The 19,359-nt window shown below is 43.1% G+C and overlaps 1 long non-coding RNA gene and 1 pseudogene across 1 annotated transcript; both read left to right on the forward strand.

Moving 5' to 3' along the window:
• The first annotated feature begins 2,635 nt into the window (after nt 1-2,635).
• On the forward strand, nt 2,636-4,076 carry LOC107538109 (uncharacterized). The gene is made up of 2 exons (XR_001603288.2): nt 2,636-3,635; nt 3,800-4,076. It is a non-coding gene; the product is annotated as an uncharacterized LOC107538109 (long non-coding RNA).
• Nucleotides 4,077-6,429: 2,353 nt separating this feature from the next.
• On the forward strand, nt 6,430-6,527 carry LOC148091806 (U6 spliceosomal RNA; annotated as a pseudogene).
• The last annotated feature ends 12,832 nt before the right edge of the window (nt 6,528-19,359 follow it).

The following is a 19,359-nucleotide window of genomic DNA, read 5'->3' on the forward strand; positions in this document are numbered from 1 at the left end:
ATTAGAACTGTGGGAGTCTCCTGCTTCTAGATAATTTACCAAAGCCAGCTTTCAGCAAACTGTTGTAGCTGAACATCAAGCTATGTCCATCCAAGGTGTCCAAAAGATCCACACAAACTTTGGTGCTGACAGAGGCAGATGTATGAGTTCAGCAGAACTGAAACACTTCTTTAAACAATTTGCAGTGTTGCAGCTGGGTTTCCCTGGGACTTTGACCTAACATTGTTGGTGCTAAGAATATTAGGTGACTCCATGTATTAATCAGTGGATGGGGGCTGAGACTGATAACTTCATTTTTATTTAAAATTATGTTACATATTGATTGGTGTGGGTTTTTTTCAGTGATTCAATACTCTTGATTTCAGCTTCTTTAGTAACTGAAGGTCTTGGTGATCCCCAGTCCCAGGCAGTGTTCTTAACACAGTTTTTACATGTTTATTTGGTTAGAAGGACACTGAAATAAAAATTAAGCCAACGATAGTTGGAATGTTTGGAGTAAAAAATAAGGTTTGCTCTCTACTCTTTCCACACCCATAAAACTTCTGAGATGTGCTCTACTTGTGTGATTGGGTGTTTTATTAATAAGGTGTATAATGAGACTTCCATCTCATTAGTTGATATGGTAAAATTACTAACACTCATAAAGGACTTATTATTTGCCAAGCATTGTTCTAGTGCTCTGCATGTATTAGCATCCTTTAACCTCAGTGAAGTACTACCCAGGTGCTATGTACTATTCCCATTTTTACAGACAAATTGTCCCATGGTGAGGTTAATTTGCTCAAAGTTGCAAAGAGCCAGAGTCTGCCCTCTTAACTAGTATTTACTCTTGGTGTAATGGAAGACTGGACTGGAAGTCTGGATGCCTATCTCTTCTACTTACCAGTTGTGCGATTTTCATAAGTTACAATTGCTCAACAAAGTATAGTTGAGCCTCAGTTTCTTCACTTGAAAAATGAGGGTGCTATGCCAGTCCTGTTGACCTCCCTGAGTCGTTACGCATATCAAATACAATGTGTTTTGTATTTTTTTAAATGGGAGGATTTCCAGAAGTATAAAATACTATAGCCCTGGCCGATGTGGCTCAGTTGGTTGGAGCATCCTCACTGTGCATGGGAAAGTCTGGGGATGGATTCCTGGTCAGGGCACATAACCTAGATTACTGGTTCGATCTGCAGTCAGGGCACGCCTACAGGAGGCAACCAACCCATGTCTCTCTCTCACACCGGTGTTTCTCTCTCTCCCCCTTCCTCCCTAAAATCAACTTTTAAAGAAGAAAGAAAGCCCTGGCTGGTGTGGCTCAATTAGTTGGGCACTGTCCCGAGCACCCAAAGGTTTGCTGGTTGGATTCCTATCAGGGCTGTGGGCTCCATCCCCGGTGTGGGGGGCGTGCAAGAGGCAGCCAATGAATGCTTCTCTCCCTCCCTTCCCCTCTCTCTCTCTCTCAGGATATCAAAACAAAAAACAAAAAACCCCAAGCAAGCCTAATAAATGGAGGAAAATATTTTTGAAGAATGTGTTTCAACAAGAGTAGCCAGGAAAAATTATGCCAAATATCATTAGAAGAGCGGATGGGGAATGCCAGATACAGCAGTGAGCCTCCAGTGGCGGTGGATTAGTCCTACTACCATGGGGTGGGGATGGAAATCGGAGACGAGGAAGGTATTTCTTGAACTGGATAGCTAAAAACCTAAAAAAAACACAACAGGGCAATTTATATTTGATATGTCCATACGGACCACGGGCAGTTTGAGTTAAGCCGGGGGCGGACGGGTGGTGGTGGTGGTTGGAATGTAGACGCTACGGGGCAGAAATTCCAAAAGTGGTTGTAAGGCCTTGGCGGAGGAGGAACCGGCTGTGGTCTGCTTAAGGATGGGAAAACGCTCGTGGGACCCAGGGGCGCCTGGGACCCACGCTCACTCCCAAGAGAGCCCAAGGGAGAGAGAGAAAGTGCCGGCGACAAGCACACGCGAGTTCCTACTCCACCGCCGGATCTCTCCCGCGCACCAGACACACACTGTACTGAATCCCTAGAGGCGCCACCTTGCCTGTGGCACCCACTCTTCCTCCCACCCTCTGGGTGGCGACAGCGACAGTCTCAGCAGACGCCGGTGAACATTTCCTGTCCCGAGTCCCTGACCGCCAGTGGCGGGATTACCTTCTCCTCCAGACCGCAAGAGGGGAGCACAGCTCGGGCGCGCGTCCCTGCACCCCGGAGGGAGAAACGGAAGTGGGAGCTGGGAGACAGCCTTGTGTTGCGCATGCGCCTAGGGACGGGCTCCAAGGCAGGCGGCGGTAAAGGCGCTCACATCCGGAGGTACTCCTCTTTTTTTTCTTTTCATTTTGTTTTTGTTTAAAATATTACAAATGTCCCTTTTTCTCCCCACGAAGATACTACTGTTAAGAGCAAAGTCGCGAGCGATGCGAAAGTCACATGACAGCAGAGCAGCGGCATGTCATGTGACCCTTGGGGCGGGGCCGGTGGGAGACCTTAACGCCACTTAGAGAGTCACGTGAACCACTGACAGGTTTCCGGCCCCGAGTCAGGTCCCTTAGTTTTAGCGGCACCTACACTTGCTGCATTTCCTTGTATCAGCTTGCTCTCCGGAAACGGGCCCGTCCCCCTTCTTCACACACAATGGAAAGTTGTGCAGGAAGTAGAAACAGGTGCCCGGGCCACCGCGCGGAAACACGCCCGGATGCACTACGTAGGACCGAAGAGTATCCTCGCGTGTCCCACAATGCAATAGGCGCCATCGCAGTCTAGGAGGACGCTGCGGCGTGGTGGCGTCAGAACACGGTTTCCGGGAGGACGGGCGTTGGGGGCCCGGCCGAACCCCGAATGGTAATGCTGTTTCTTCCGTGGCGGGCTGTGGCCGCATCCTTTCCGCGTTTTCCTCAGTTCAGTATCCTGTGGCCCCAGCGGTGCTTTCGGAATGGAGGAGTCCAGGGGAAGTACTTCTTTGTCAGTGTGCCGGGAACTGGAAAACCAAAACGGTTTAATAACAAAAGTCTACAATCTTCCCACAAGGCGGACTCCAGGCCACCCTGGCTCTTTGGCAAGTCCAACCGAACATATTACAAGGAAAACAAAATGTCCGTCTTGATCAAATACTTCCAGATATAGCGGGGACCGGGCGACAAAAACAGGGAACACTTGGCCGGGCCGCTGAGGAGATCGCGGTTGGATTCCCCGTCAGGGCGCATGCCCGGGTTTCGTGATCGGTCCCCAGGAGGCAGCCCATCAATGAGTTTCTCATCATTGATGTTTCTCTCTCTCTCTGCCTTCCTCTCTCTGAAATCAATAAAGACATTTTAAAAAGCAAAACAAAACAGGGAACCTTAACGTTTTTATGAGGCCTAGTATAACCCTGATAAGAAAACCTGACAAGAACAGCAAACGGAAGGAAAATTAGGAAAATTATATGCCAGTTTTGCTCATAAATGTAGATGTAGAAACTCGTAAGCAAAAGGTTAAGGAAATCTAGCATTACATAAGGATAATACATTATGAGCAAGTTAGGTTATTTTAACATAAGAATTAAAGGTAATGATTGATGAATGGAGAAAATACCATCTTGAATGTAAAGAAACGATTAAAAACTTGTTCAGCGTAGGTGCTCATGGAAAACCAGGTGTGTAGCCAAGCTCTTTGTGATTTTAATGCGCCTAGTATTTTTGGCAACTAGAATTTAAATTAATTCTTAACCAGGACTTTGTTCACATGTTAACCACTTTTCCCACTCAACCCCTTTTGTTCTCACGAACGTAATCCTAAATTGCTCTCTTTGTTAAATAGGAGATCACTTCAAAGTCGCCAGGAATATTTATGAGTTCATTTTGCAGTAGGAAAGAATGTCTTCAAGGTAGCTGAGACCAGCTGCTGACACCCAGGAGTCTGATGTGAAAAAGTGTTATCTGTGATTGAAGAAACACAGACTTCTCTCTCAGTTCCCTGGAACTCTCCCTCCCTCCTCCCCTTAAAACTCTTCTGCTTGGTATGAAACTTCGGAGATGGTCTTTGGACAGTAGCTCGACTGTCTTCCTGAATAAAGCAAACTTTCCTTTTCACCCAACAGTTGTCTCTGGAGTATTGGCTTTAGAACAGTGAGTAGCCCACTTGGTTTTTTTCAGTAACAGGAGTAGAAGGGAAATTATAGGGTATCTGCAAAAAATCCTTTAACACCCTACTTAATGGTAAAGCATTGAAAGCTTTCTCTTTACAATGATTTTTGGTGGTGGTGTTTTGTTTTGTCTTGGTTTTTGTTTTTTTGTGTGTGTGTTTTTTTAGAGAGAGGAAGGGAGAGGGAGAGAGAGAGAAACAAAACATCCATGTGAGAGAGAAACATTGATCAGCTGCCTCCTGTGTGCACCCGGGAATCTAACTTTCAACCTGGGTATGTGCCCTCACCCGAAATCAAACTGGTGACCTTCTAGTGCATGGGATGACAATCAACTGGTCCATACCAGCCAGGGCTCATGGGTTGATTCTTGTATGTGGCCTGACCGGGGATCGAACCCACAACATGGGTATACTAGGATGGTGCTCTAGTGAGCTACCTGCCAATATATCTGTTTAAAAAAAGACAACCGAACTGCACATTTAGCATGTTGCTACTTTAAAAATTACACACAGCCCTAGCCGATTTGGCTTAGTGGTTAGAGCATCGGCCGGTGGACTGAAGGGTCCAGGGTGCGATTCTGGCCAAGGGCACCTACCTCGGTTGCAGGCTTGACCCATTGGGGCAAGTGTGGGAGGCAACTAGTCGATGTCTCTTACACATCAATGTTTCTCTCTCTCTTTCTCTCTCTCTCCCTCTCTTCTACTCTCTCTGAAAAGCAATGGGAAAAATATCCCCAGTTAAGGATTAAAAAAAGAATTACACATATTCAAATGTACATTTAAAACTTTAAATATACATCAAAATATTAAGAAAGATTAAGTGATTGGCTTTTAGAGATTATTGTTACTTTTTGTTTCCTTTTCCTGTTTAAAATAATTTTCATCCCACCACCACCACCACACAAAAATAATGTCCAACATTGAACATAAGCTTATTTTTTAATTTAGAAGTCATTAAAAATAACATCTCCACGATATCTACAACAATGCAGCCTATCATTTGGTTTTAATTCTCATAAGGATGTAGGATGCTTTGGGGAAGGTTAGTATTTTTTAATTTATTGTTCATTTTCTCTTTAAATCACTATCACATAATTCAGTTCTTACAAAGTTGACTCAAGTTGATTTGTACTTAGCACCTATTGTTTCTAACTTAGATATTTGAGTCTCAGTGGTACAATTTATTTCAAGAACATTAATATGCAGAAGGTTTTGTGTTTCTTTAGTGCAGCAGTTCTCAATCAAGGACACTGTAGAAATCTATGAGGATATTAACCAGAATTTGTGGGCTGTTTCTGGGATTTCCAAAAGTTTAATAGGCACTAGGGTATAGATGAAAATGCGTACAGTTTGACAGGGTACATATCCTGATTCTTTCTCAACTAGCTTCAAAAAAGAAGGCAAGTTAAACCGTCTAGGCCTCTATTTTCTTATCTTCAAAATGAGAGTGGCAATATTAACTTTCCAGTTCCTCAGTTACCACCTCAGTACTGCTAAAAGCGGTGTCGTACTTTTGGTTATCAAAATTTCCCAAAACCTGGGATCCAATAACGAAATAGTATTAAAATGATCCTTGCTGAGAGGAAGAATGGTTACTTCTAGCTTTATGAAGTGAACACTAGATGGTAGCATTTGAGCGGGATTTTTTTGTAATCAGACCAATTGGGATTCTCCCTTCACCCACAGCCCCTCTTCCCCAAACAGAACAGGAACCCAGAGATCTTCCTGCTTGTCTCAGTTGGACAACAGCAATTGAGGGACAATGTTTGACAGTATTTGCCAAGGACTAAACTGAAAGAAGTACACTTGGTAGAGGAGGGGAATAATAGTAAAAGCTTATATAGTATTTACTTTGGGCAGGCACTGTTCTAATCATTTTACATATGGTAAAGCAGAGTGAATAAATTAACAAGCAAAATCCTATGTATTAAACATTAGAAAAAATGAACAGGAAGTTATTTCATCTCAGAGGCGATCTCCTGGGTCATAGGTTGATGCTCAACTGCTAAGCCATGCCAGCTGGGCAAAACAAGTATTTCTTAAGTATATGCTATGTTCAAGGTACTAAGAGTGTCAGTTTGGGACAATGAGGGGAAGGTAAAATAATTCATATAAAGTTAAGCCTCAAACCCTTAAGGGCACTACAAACTGAAGAGCAAAGAGGACACGCGTGCGCGTGTTAATACTATAGGACAATGTGGGATGTATAATGTACACATTTTGTTCTCACAAAAGAAATTTTATTGGATGGCAAAGGAGGTATGAATCATTTTATATTGGAATGAACACACACAGAGAAAAAAGAGATTAACATTTATTGAAAGCTTGCTTGGGACGATACAGAGAAGATTAGCATGGCCCCTGCACAAGGATGATGCAAATTTGTGAAATATTCCATATTTTGCTTGCTTGTTTGTTTGTTTATCCTCACCTGAGGATATTTTTTTCCATTGATTTTTAGAGAAAGTGGAAGGGAGGGAGGGAGAGAGAGAGAGAGAGAAATAGAGAGGGAGAGATGAGAGAGAGACACATCCATTGGTTGCCTCCCACATGTGCCCTGACTGGGCCGGATTGAACCTGTGACACTCTAACCACTTAGCCACACCAGCCAGGGCAAGAATTCCTTTTTTTTTTTTAAAGAAAGCTTACTATATGCTAGGACCCTGCAAGGCATTTTACATACAGCATTTCATTTATTAAAATGTATTTTTATTTATTTTTAATTTATCCTAAGTGGTTGTTAATATTCCCATTTTCAGGTAAAGATATTCAGTCTTAAGGAGAGTAAGTAATCTGCCCACAGGTACACAAATAGGAAGGGGTAGAATAAGGCACTGTGGATGGGTAACAATTGCTGCTCTTTGTTTCAACTTAAAAAGAGAATACAGATGTATTTTCAGGATATCAAGTAATAGATGTACGTTACAGGATGGTACAGTTTCGATTGGTCAGATGGAGGTAAAAAGGCGTCTGGGCACAGCATGAAGACACACAGGCCAAAAGAAATGTGTTTATACATCTGACAGGAAGGGGGAGAGAGAGAGAGAGAGAGAGAAACATCTATGTGAGACAGACACACCAATCCGGTGCCTCCCAAGGGTGCTCCGACTGGGGCAGGAGACCGAGCCTGCAACCAAGATATGTGCCCTTGGCTGGAATTGAACCCGGGACCTTCAGTCTAACCACTAAGCGAAACCGACTAGGGCCAGTTCCTTTTTATTTTTTTCAAAGGGGAAGAGTTAAAAATCTACGCAGAGGTGGAAGACATTAGTGAAGTAGATCATTGAAGAGCATTCTCCATCCGAGCCAAAAGCCCCCTCTAGTTCAGCCCCTGTTTGCGTTTTCCCTGTTGCCTTTCAAATTCTGATCTCATCCACAAAACTCAGAGAAGGGAGGAACATTAAGTTCTGGTCCTCCCCACAGGAATAGTTTTCACTTTTTCACTCCAATGCACACTATTTGACTCTAAAACCAACTAATTATATTGCCAAGCACTGGACTGCAAGGTCAATGTGCAGGTGCCAATTAAATATAGTGCCTCGGATCTTTCCCTCCAAATCCCTGTTAAATTGGTAGTTCCTAGAGGATAGCAGGGGACATGTGGACCACTCCCTTTATATTTTCTTACACAGAGCAGTTAAAACATGGACTTTACAGTCAGACCCACATTTGATGAAACAGGGTAAGAAAAAGGTGAAAATCCCCACAGTAGAGTCCAGATTCTGAAGAAGCAGGTGCTCAGGTTGACAGCAACTCTGTGCTGACACTTTCTCAGTTTCTATGTGTTTCAGTAAATCCATGGGACCAGCCTCAGGCTGCTGAAGCCCCTAAAGGTACAGGGTCTCTGCCCGTGTGTCTGGAATACTTCTGAATGATTCCTGACCCCTCCTGACCTTGAGCTTCTCTGACCCTTAAACAGTCTGCCTTCATGCTGAGTTGATTAACACAGAGGAGGTAGAGGAGAGTTGATAATTAAAAAGAAGACTGTATGCTCTGAATGAGGGAGTCACAAAATAACTGGCAATGAAAATGTTACAAGAGCAGGACCCCATGGGGGAGTGAATGAAATCAGGCTGCACTGAAGTGGAAATTGTAATTAAAAAGGGAAGATATGACTTGCAGTGTGCTGGCTCCTGGTCATCCTTGTCCTCAGGTCAGAGGCTCACACTCATGGTGCTTCTGCAGAAGGGAGACTGGGCTGGGGGGAGGGGGGGAAGCTACATTTGGAGATCGAGTCGGCCCTTCCTAGGGCCTACTTATTGCTCCTCAGAGCTAAGAAGGGAAGAACCCAGGCCAGGCCCAGTTCTACAATCCTGCGTCTGCCATTGGGACCCATTGCCTAGAACTGGAGGAGAATCTTTACCTTGGGATGTGGTCAGAGTCAGAGACCAGGGAGCTCCAAGGATTCCCAACTGGATGTGGAGAAGCCAGAATGCCACAGTGGAATGACCAACCCTGATTCCACGTGAAGAGTTGTGGTATAATAAGACACATATTTAGTCTTTGTCTCCAGCTTCTGGCACAAAGCTCTAAACCCTTGTAAGTTCCTAAGTGGTGGGAGCATCATCTTTTTGTTTATAAGAAGTCCCTTTTGAGCACAGTTGAGTATATACTCAAGTGACTTAGGGTGGGGGTCCAAATAGCCTCAGGATGGGGCTGGTCACCAGAAAGACCTAGAGATTAGAGGGTTGGTCCTAACCCGGTAGCTCAGTTGATTGCAGCATAGTCCTAATAAGGCAAGGTTTTGGGTTCAATTCTTGGTCAGGGCACATAGAAGAATCAACCAATAAATGCATAAAATAAATTGAAAAAGAAATCTATGGAGTTTTTCCCCTCTCTCTGTCTCTCCCTTCCTCTCTCTCTAAAATCAATCAATTAATTAAAAATATATTTTTTAAAAAAAGAAGTCAGGTTATTTCCTGGATCATTGTTTTATAGCTACCTATTGATAACTGCCATGGTTCTGGCAGGGCTTAACTCAATGGAGCAATTTGTTCTGGCAGGGCTTGACTCAATGGAGCAATTTTGGGGAACATTTTATTCTACCTATTTGAGAATCTGATGCTATCTCCAGGTAGATAGTATCAGGATTGAGTTAAATTGTAGGACACGTAGTTGGTGTCCCCTGAGAAATTGGAGAATTGTGTGTGGGAGAAAGAAACTTTCCAATATCCTCAAGTTTCTTCTGGCTGGTCTAATAAGTAAATCTGTCTTATGCAGAAGGAAAAAATAACCAAATTTAATTACATATAGATGCATGGCAACCCCACATACATGAGACTCAGAGACTCCACATACATAAGAAGTTCAGCCCAGCCAGGCGTGGCTCAGCGGTTGAGCATCGACCTAGGATCCAGGCGATCAGGGTTCAATTCCCGGTCAGGGCACATGCCCGGGTTGTGGGCTCCATCAATGACTCTTTCATCATTGATGTTTCTATCTCTCTCTCTCCCCCTCCTTTCCTCTCTCTGAAATCAATAAAGATATATTTTAAAAAAAAAAATCATAAATAAATAAATAAATAAATAAATAAAATAAAGTGATCTGTAAAAAAAAAAAAAAAAAAGAAGATGAAGTTCAGGGACAGAAAGTTAAAATGAGGTAGACAAGGTGTTCTGGGCTAAGGATGAGGTGAGGTGCCTTGGGGCTTCAGAGGGTCATTGCAGGGTGATCAAAAGATAGATTAAAAAAAAAAAAAAGGTTACTAGGCTTTCTTGAGCACGCCTGCACCTTTTACTTCTCCCTCTTCTTCCCCCCCAGGCATATTACCTTTGCCTCTTTCTCTCTCCTAGCTCCCAGGGCCCTTCTGCCTCTAACTTGCTTCCTGAGCCTACACAGCCCAGCTGGCTCGCTTCTACTACCTCTGTAGCTTCCTAAAATAAATGTTCTCATATATATATAAAAGGTTACCTAGGTAGTTAAAGGGGTCGGGCAGAAGTTTCTCATGAACCCACAGGTTGTTGGTTGCCTTTAGCTCAAAATAATCCACAACCACAGAGGTACATCTTGGGGTGACTTGTTCTGAACTCCTACAATCACTTGGTGGTGTTGGAAAACACAAAGTCAGTGCCCAAGGCTGAGCTGGACACATAGCATTGGCAATAACTGACCTGGTTCTGACCCCAAATTCCAGCTCACTTCCTCCCTTGCGGCAGGCCTCAACATATCTCAGACTCTGAGAGTAATCCACTAATCTGGTCTCCAGCAGGGTAAATATTTAGGAGCTTAGTTTTCCTGCTTAGCCTAGGGGGTGGGGGGTGGGGTAGGGGCTGGTGACCACTTGGACCCTATTCCTGGTTCCAACAACTGGGATTTTGCCTGAATGATACAGGATAATGGGCATCCTGTATCATTCATAGACCTTGCCACATAAATTATTTTTAGTTCCAAGTGGATTTTCTATAACCCCAGTGTCTCTAAGTCCATATAGGTTTGGAGTTTATCCTCAAATTCAAGTGACTAGGCCTTTCTTTTGAGTTAATGCTTGCTGGAACCTCTGCCTACAACAACTTAAAAAAAAAAAAAAAAGTTGCCTGAGGCCAAGCTCTGGCTTCGGGTGGTGAAAGATCCTCTACCCACCCTACAGTGGATATTTCTAACAGCTGAAACACCCAGATTCCAACCCCTGAACTGTCCTCACTCCCACCCTTATGCCACCCCCTGAACTGTGAACTAGCCTCGTACCCTTCCCATCTTGCAGGCTCTCCAAGCTCCTCAGAGGCACCACCACCACCAGTTAGTGCCAGTCTGATAAGTTAGGGGTTTTCATCTTGTGTGTGTTTTTGTCTCCACGCTACTCAGTCTTTTTCCTCTTTTTTTTGTTTTCTGTTTTGTTTCGTTTTTTTTTGCAAGGTCTGTATTTGTCTGGACTCCAACTTCCTCAGATATAAGGAAGAGCTATTCATTTTCTGATGCAGTATCTCTAATACACTTCTTTTCCAAAATGGGTAGAGGAACTTCTGTGTGCTATTTCAGAGGTCATTTTTGTAGCAATAATGGGATTTGAGAAAAACAAAAACAAACACGCATGGTCTATTTGCTCTTTGCACAAGCTAACCACTGAATGAACTTTGGAATTGACTCTGATACCTACCGGTGTAAAACTCTGACCAGATAGTGCTGGATTACACCACCATGGCCAACACTGTCCAGGACACCCTACATGGAAAGACCTCGGAAGAGGTGACCCACGTGAATGTACCATCCAGTGCCACGAGGGTCAGGATCTACCCATTTTGAAAACTATCTGTCCCTGTTCTCTCAAGCCACCACAGGATTTTCCTCCCTTCTTTCACCACCAGGCATCTCAAGCAGATGACAGAACCTGCTGCAGCCCTCCCCTTATCACTCACTCTCTTGGCTCCAGCCTTTGAACCTGGGGTAACTGCTCTTTCAGAGGTCACAGGGGTCTCCTCAGTGCAAACTTCAATGAATTTTTCCTGTTTCCCTTTCCCCTGGCGTCTCTGGAGAACCTGGGCACAGTGCCCACACTCATGCCTGACATCTCCTCTCAGAGTCTCAGTTCTCAGTTGCCAGGACTCTAGACCATCTTGTGCCTCCTCCCTCTTTCTCTCTCTCTGTTTTTTGTTTTGTTTTGTTTTGTTTTAAATATCTTTATTGATTTCAGAGAGAGGAAAGGAAAGGGAGAGAGAGAGAGATAGAAACATCAATGATGAGAGTCATTGATCGAGCCCACAACCCGGGCATGTGCCCTGACTGGGAATCAAACCCCGATTGCTTGGATCCTAGGTGGATGCTCAACCGCTGAGCCATGCTCGGCTGGGCCCTCCCTCTTTCTCAAGACTTTTCTTTGCTTCCTTCAGAGACTTTGCTTTCTCTCCTCAAATATGGGTGACCCTCAAGGTTTGGGCAGATCTGTTTGGTCAAATCCTTTCTAGAGAGTTGCTTCCCCCTGGAAGTAAATGGTTCTGAGGCCCAAATCTCTAGACCTGACTTCTAACCTCAATTCTGCATTATCACTGGCCTGTTCTGTCCTTCCTTGAGTACCTCTCCTCACCACCACAAACTCACTTTTTAAAAGGTCAAGCCAGCCCGGCCACGAATGGCTCAGTAGTTGAGTGTCCACCTAGGATTCAGGCGATCAGGATTCGATTCCGGGTCAGGGCACATGCCGGGGTTGCGGGCTCGACCCCCAGTCAGGGACATGCAGGAGGCAGCCAATCAATGACTCTCTCATCATTGATGTTTCTCTCTCTCTCTCTCTCTCCCTCTCCTTTCCTCTCTCTGAAATCAATAAAGATATATTTTAAAAGTGAATAAATAAAAATAGAAGGCCAAATCAACATCCTACACCCTAAACTTGCTTTCCTCCTGGACAGTTTTATTTTCATTATTTCTGCCAACATCCTTCCATTTTTCTAGACTTAAAATTCTGGAGTGACCTTTTATTATTTCCTTTATCTGATCTCTTACCTATAAATAGTAAGGGTCTTCATCATATCTTACTAATATTAAATACTATTTTTGTCTTTCAAAAAAGTTTGAAATCTTTTCAGAAGTGTATTTTTCTGACCAGAATCCCCCTCCACTAATAATAAATTTAATCATATGCATTTAATTTGTTACTGGGTTACTGTTTTCCTTTTAAATAATTAGATTATCAGCAACAAAATAAGATCACATATATTGCTTATTCTGACTATAAGGGTGTCCCAACTCCCTTCTCCTTGGTTTGTCTACAAATACAGAGAAAAGTGGAGCTTCCCAGCATGCAGAATTGGCTATGTGGCTGACCGATTCTGACCGAAGAGATTCAAGAGGAAGTCTGTTGATTCATCCATTAGGTGAGGCTCTATATACATGATAACTTGATTTCTTAATCCAATTCCTACATTTTCTTCCTCTCTCTCTCTTTCTCTCTCTTTCTCCCTTTCTTTGTTTCTTTTTCAAATTATAAGAGAACGTTTCTTTAGAAAGTTATGAAGGTAGTATAAGTGAGCCAAATGGGCTGCATAGGCTCAGGAAACAAGTTACAGAAGCATACTGAATCATACTGGCCAGGACACCTACTTTTTTTTTTTAACTTGAGGGCTCTCATGAGACTTGCAATCAGGGGAACACTGGGCAGCAAAACTCTTTGAACCTGACCCCAAGGCCCCTTTTCTCTGACTTTCCAGTGAGTCAATAGCAGCCCAGCCTAGGCTCTCCTGTTGCTTCTACCCTAAGCCCTTCCTTGTTTCACTGCCTTCAGTTTTAATAAATGTACTCTCAAAATCAAAGGAAAAAAAAGAAGTAACTACTTAGTGGGTATGAATTTTTCTTTTTTTCCCCCAAAATTTATTTTAGAGAGAGGAAGGGAGAGGGAGAGAGAGAGAGAAACATTCATTTGTTGTTCCACTTATTTATGCACTCATTGGTTGATTTTTTTTTAAACTGAGATGTGTTTTTAAAAAAGTTTTTTGGTATGTTTTTATTGATTTTTAGGAGAGAAAAAGGGAGAGATTGAGAGAGAGAGAAACATCAATGTGAGAGAGAAACATCAGTCATTTGCCTCCTCTACACCTCGACTGGGGATCAAACCCGAAACTCGGGTATGTGCCCTGACGGAGAATCAAACCCAAGACCTTTCCAGGTATGGGACAAGGCTCCAACCAACTGAGCCACACCAGCCAAGGTCATTGGTTGATTCATGTATGTGCCCTGACCCCGACTGAACCGGCAACCTTGGTGTATCCGGACAACACTAACCAACTGAGCTACCCAGCTAGGGCTGGGTTTTAATTTTTGAATGATGAAAACGTTTTGGAACTAGAGGGTATGGGGTTTGTATACATTGTGATTGTCTTAAGTGCCACTGAATTTGTTGCTTTAAAATGGTTAATTTTATATTATATGAACTTCACCTCGATTAAAAAAAAAAAAGATTCCCACTCGCAGAAGCATCATCCTGCCGTATTGGCTCTTCCCAGGAGGAGGAGGGATGGGAGATGGTGTAATGGAAGTGGCATTAAGTGTATGAGTCACAAACAGATGGGGACCAAGAATTCTCCACCTTCTTTCCTTCCTCCCTCTCATGCTTTAGTTAGGGGTACTTACTGTGAAGTAGGCTGGCCTCACGTCAGACCCAGGAGAAAAAGGGAAAAGCCTCTGGTAACCTGGGAAAAGCATATCATGAAAAATATTCCTATTCCTATGTATTTTATGTCTGCCTTTATGACAGCAGACATAAAATACATATGAATAGAGTTAGGTGATAGCCCTGGCCAGGTAGCTCAGTTGGTTAGAGTGTGGTCCCAATACACCAAGGTTGTGGGTTCGATCCCCTCAGGACACATACAAAAATCAACCAATGAATGCATAAATCAGTGTAACAACAAATTGATCTCTCTCTCTCTCCCCACTTCCTCTCTCTCTCTCAAATTAGAAAGAGTTACTTGATATAAAACTAAAAGTTCATTGTTATATAGCTCTTTTACATTCTTATTTTTTAAAAAGATATATATATATATATATATATATATATATATATATATATATATTTATTGATTTTTAGAGAGAGAGAAGGAGGGAGGAGGGGACATCGATTGATGGATTGCCTCCTGCACGCCTCCTACTAGGGATGGAGCCTGCAACCTGGGCATGTGCCCTGACCAGGAACTGGACCAGTAACCTTTTTGGTGCATGGAATGAAACCCAACCAACTGAGCCACATCGGCAAGGCTACATTCTTATTCTTAAAAATTGTGTTCCCAAGTAATGTTCTGGCTTGTGCAGTTCTGAGAAAGAGGGGTTTAGCAAATCATCCAGAAAAATCACTGCCCTGTTGCTTTCTTTTTATTGGCACCATTGAGACCACTCTCGCCCCGCCAGGCGTGGCTCAGCGGCTGAGCATCGACCTAGGGTCCAGGAGATGGCAGTTCGATTCCCGGTCAGCGTACATGCCCAATCCCCAGACGGGGTATGCTGGAGGCAGCCGATCAATGACTCTCATCATTCATGTTTCTCTCTCTCTCTCCCTCCCCCTTTCTCTCTCTGAAATCAATAAAAACATTAAAAAAAAAAAAAAAAAAAGACCACTCTCTGAATCACTGTAAAGACTCAACTGTTCCCCAGTCTTCCAGATCATTTCCTTTTACTAAGAGACTATTTGTAAAATGCCCCTCCAAGATGAAAGGAAGGTCTTGACGAAACTAGAACTTTGGGGCCTCTTCTTGCCACAGCTGGGACCAGCTGCATGGTGCCTGAAAGCTTAGCCTGGGTTCTCAGGCCCTGGGACAATTCCAAACTTTGGGCAGGGTTGGCCTGCCTGAGACATGGTGGCACCTCATGCAAGCTAAGTTGGATTACCTTTAAATATATTTTCAACATTTATTTAATGGGAGCTGCACTGGTACTTTTAGGCAATGTTTATTGTTGGAGTTCTTTTAATTTTCCATCCAGGGGGTGAAACCAGTGGGTTTTAGCAGGTGTGTAAGTAGCTCCTTATGGAAACCTGTGTGAAAGGGTGCCCTGGTGCTGGCTTATTTCTGGTAGTTCAATTCCCTAGGATTTGTGCTCCCGCCATGGCTTCAGAGGCTTACCTCTGATCTAGATCTTGCAGGAGTAGTTTGGGGAGACTTCATATGTTGTTCAGTGCTTAAGAGACTCAGAATCAAATCAGTTCTGAAGCTGCCATCTATGGCATTTAATAATGAAGACATGTATTAGGGCTTGAGGGCAGGATGACTAAAGTACCCAAAGAGTTTACTATTGTCTCCTTGACATCCATTATCCTGTACCTGACATTGCTCTGAATTTTTCATATTCTCAGGCCTTTTGAATGGCATGGCTTTTGCCATTTCTGATTCTGTGGGCACAAATGACAAGATTTCTGCCCAGTATATAACCAAAGATGTCTTGTTCCAATTGCATCATGTTGATTTACCAAAGTTAGGAAATTGTGATGCAAGCAATAAAAATAGCAATCTCTGTAAATATTTAGGTTTGTAAAGATTAACACTTTGGCAGTACAAAAAGAGGAAAGGATGGGAAACAAACATTGCATTTATTCATAACTCAAAGTGATTGTATTTTACCAATGAGTAATAGAGTCTGAGCAAGGTTAAGATATGCTACAACATACACTTTCAGTAAGGGGCAGATCCAGGACTCAGCCATAGGGATTGTGGTCAGAGAGCTGACTTTCTGTTCCCCTTCACAGCAAATGGTTATTTGCTTGAGGTCGTTCCCTTGCCTGCTCAGAGCCCTAATGTCTCCTGTGTAATATTTTTTGCCATTACAAAACACATTGCATTTAAAAAATACTAAGTTTCATTTTAAAAAGTTAACTTCAAAAAGAAGAAACAGCCTGGCTGGGTGTGGCTCGGCGGTTGAGCGACTGCCTAGGATCCAGGAGATTGTGGTTCGATTCCCAGTTCTATTCCCAGTCAGGGCATATGCCCAGGTTGCGAGCTCGATCCCCAGTCGAGGGTGTGCAGGAGGCAGCCAATCAATGACTCATCATTGATGTTTTTATTTCTCTCTCTCCCTCTCCCATCCTCTCTCTGAAATCAATATATATTTAAGAAAGAAAGAAAGAAAGAAAGAAAGAAAGAAAGAAAGAAAGAAAGAAAGAAAGAAAGAAAGAGAACAAGAAAAAACTCTATTTCCTATTGGTTTTATAGAAAGAACAGTATACTTATTATTTTTTGCAATGAAATTTACAATCTGAACAAGGTTGTTTAGAAACAAGTGGCTACATTGAGTTGCTGCCCAGCCCTGCATGGAAATCCCATCATGTATACAAGAACAGCCTAGGTCTGGAAGCAAATTCTTTGTGCACATTGCCTGTTCTTAACAGTGAAAACAGTGAATTTTTATTGCTCTTCTGGGCTTTGGATCACTCAGCCATTTGCTTTCTGTCCTTCCACACTGCTGTGCTGGTCGATGAGAAAGACCTGAAGGATGACTCTCTTCCAGTGTTTTTCTCTACCATCCACTGCCACAGCTGTCTTTCTGAATCCGTCTTCCTTCTTCAATTGTAATGAATGGAGACATGCATCTACTCCATAAATTTGCTTTTTGGTAAACCCAGGGACTCTAACTGGACACTTGCAGGGCCTATGCTGAGAGGTAAGTGGGTTGTCTGCTTAAAGGAATTCACACTGAGTTGTTAATGAGGCTTGACATGGCAGTCATTGCTTGTATAGAAAGTGGTTAACACACTGGCCAGGTAGTTCAGTTGGTAGGAGCATCGTTCCACTATGCCAAGGTTGCATAAATAAGTGGAACAACAAATCAATGTCCCTCTCTCTCTCTCTCTCTCTCTCTCTCTTTTACCACCCCTCTACCATCTCACAGGTGCCAACATAGAAAGTACAGGAATACTGCTGTTCCTCTTACCAATGGATTTCTCAATATTTAAGTGAAGTGATTGTCCTCTTTGCCTGCCTGAGGGATATACTGAAGACCATTGTTGAGTCTGGTTTTAGTCAATCAATTCAGAAAATCATTAGAGCCACTCCTGGCTGATTAAGCTAATACAATGAATTTAGAATCTGTGGCATTATATCAATAACTTCAACATTATCTTCCTTCTTCCTTGGTCTAGAACCCACTCCTACACAGAAATCCTCCAGTGCCATTAGCAGCGTCTTTCTTTCCTTGTATAAGCTTCTCCTCTGGTGTCAGATGTCTTACCCAACTTCCTGGGATAAGGGGAGATCTGATTCTGGTTGTGAATCTAGAGGTAAAGAATCATTGGCATACCTTTGCAAAGTTAATGCTTTAGTGAAGCCATTATAGGATCTTCAAGCATCTCAGAGCAGCCCAGAGGAACTGCTTCAGCAAGCAAGGGGGCTCAGTGGGATTTGTTGGTTCAAGATAATAAAATTCAACCCAAACTACCAAAATGTCCCCATTCCAAATCTTAGGGTTTTAAATTAATCCCAGCCCTAGCCAGTTTGGCTCAGTGGTTAAAGCATCAGCCTGCGGACTGAAGGGTCCTGGGTTCGATTCTGGTCAAGGGCACGTATCTTGGTTGCAGACTCAGTCCCGGGCCCTGGTTGGGACTCATGTGGGACGCAACCAATTGATGTGTCTCTCTCACATCAGTGTTTCTCTCTCGCTCTCTGTCTCTTTCTCTCTGTCCCTCTCTCTGTCTCTCTCTCCCCCTCACGTTCACTCTCTCTCTGAAAAGCAATATCCTCGGGTGAGGATTTAAAGAAAAATGTAATCCCAAACTTTCACATATAAGATCTAACAAGGCTATGAATTAACTCCTGTGATAATTTGTCAATCTGCAGGATCAAACTTTGGGTCTGACTTGTAAATACTTGTTGCAGCTGCAGAAGTTAAGAAATTCTTTTAGAGCATTGAAGCTCTCTAGGTCTCTGGGCTGTCATTTTATTCTGTAAACTCTTCAGGGCATTCAGGAGCTACTAGCTCTCTTAGTGGTCCTTGTAGATATCATTCCTACCAGAAAGTCTAAACTAGCCAAGACCTGTCTTCAATAGGCACTTTATTCCCTACTGATAATTTAAGTAATTGCTTCCATTTCATGCCTAAGACTATCACAGCCTCATTTTCAACTAGTGATAATGTCATCACTGACTTCAAACAAAACCAGGTCAGACGGCTAATCTTAGATTCTTCTACTTTTGGGGGTCAGTTTTCTAAAGCCACTTTTGGCCTTAGTCACAGTCTCTGTTCAAGATTATTTAGGAAACAAACAAAATCACTCACAGTATTTCAAGTGCAGGAGGATTAAAATGCCATTAATATGTGCATATAAAGCCTTTGGAAGAATTGTAAGAGCAAGACAGGCTAGATAGACCATTACTATCTTCATGTCAACCACTGAAGCTGTCTGTGATCCGGGACAGTGAGAAATTCTTGCTGCCTCCTAGGCTGGAAAACCACAGGACAGCTGCCCTACTATTCCATTGTGAGTGATCGGTAAGGGAGTACTTCATGTCTGCTACCACCCATGTGTTTGTCTGGTGCCGTCAGAGAAACAAGAAAATGGTTTCTGCTTTTATCCCATGTTCCTGTTCTCACACAAGTGTATCTTTTTCAAAAAAAAAAAATATATATATATATATATATATGTGTGTGTGTGTGTGTCTTTATTGATTTCAGAGAGAGGAGAAGGAGAGAGAGAGAGAGAGAGAGATAGAAACATCAATGATGAGAGTCCTCTGCATGCCCCCTACTGGGGATCGAGCCCACAGCCCGGGCATGTGCCCTGACCGGGAATTGAACTACAACCTCCTGGATCACAGGTCGATGCTCAACCG

This window comes from Miniopterus natalensis, chromosome 12, assembly GCF_054644295.1.
Source record: "Miniopterus natalensis isolate mMinNat1 chromosome 12, mMinNat1.hap1, whole genome shotgun sequence".
Classification (NCBI taxonomy): domain Eukaryota; kingdom Metazoa; phylum Chordata; class Mammalia; order Chiroptera; family Miniopteridae; genus Miniopterus; species Miniopterus natalensis.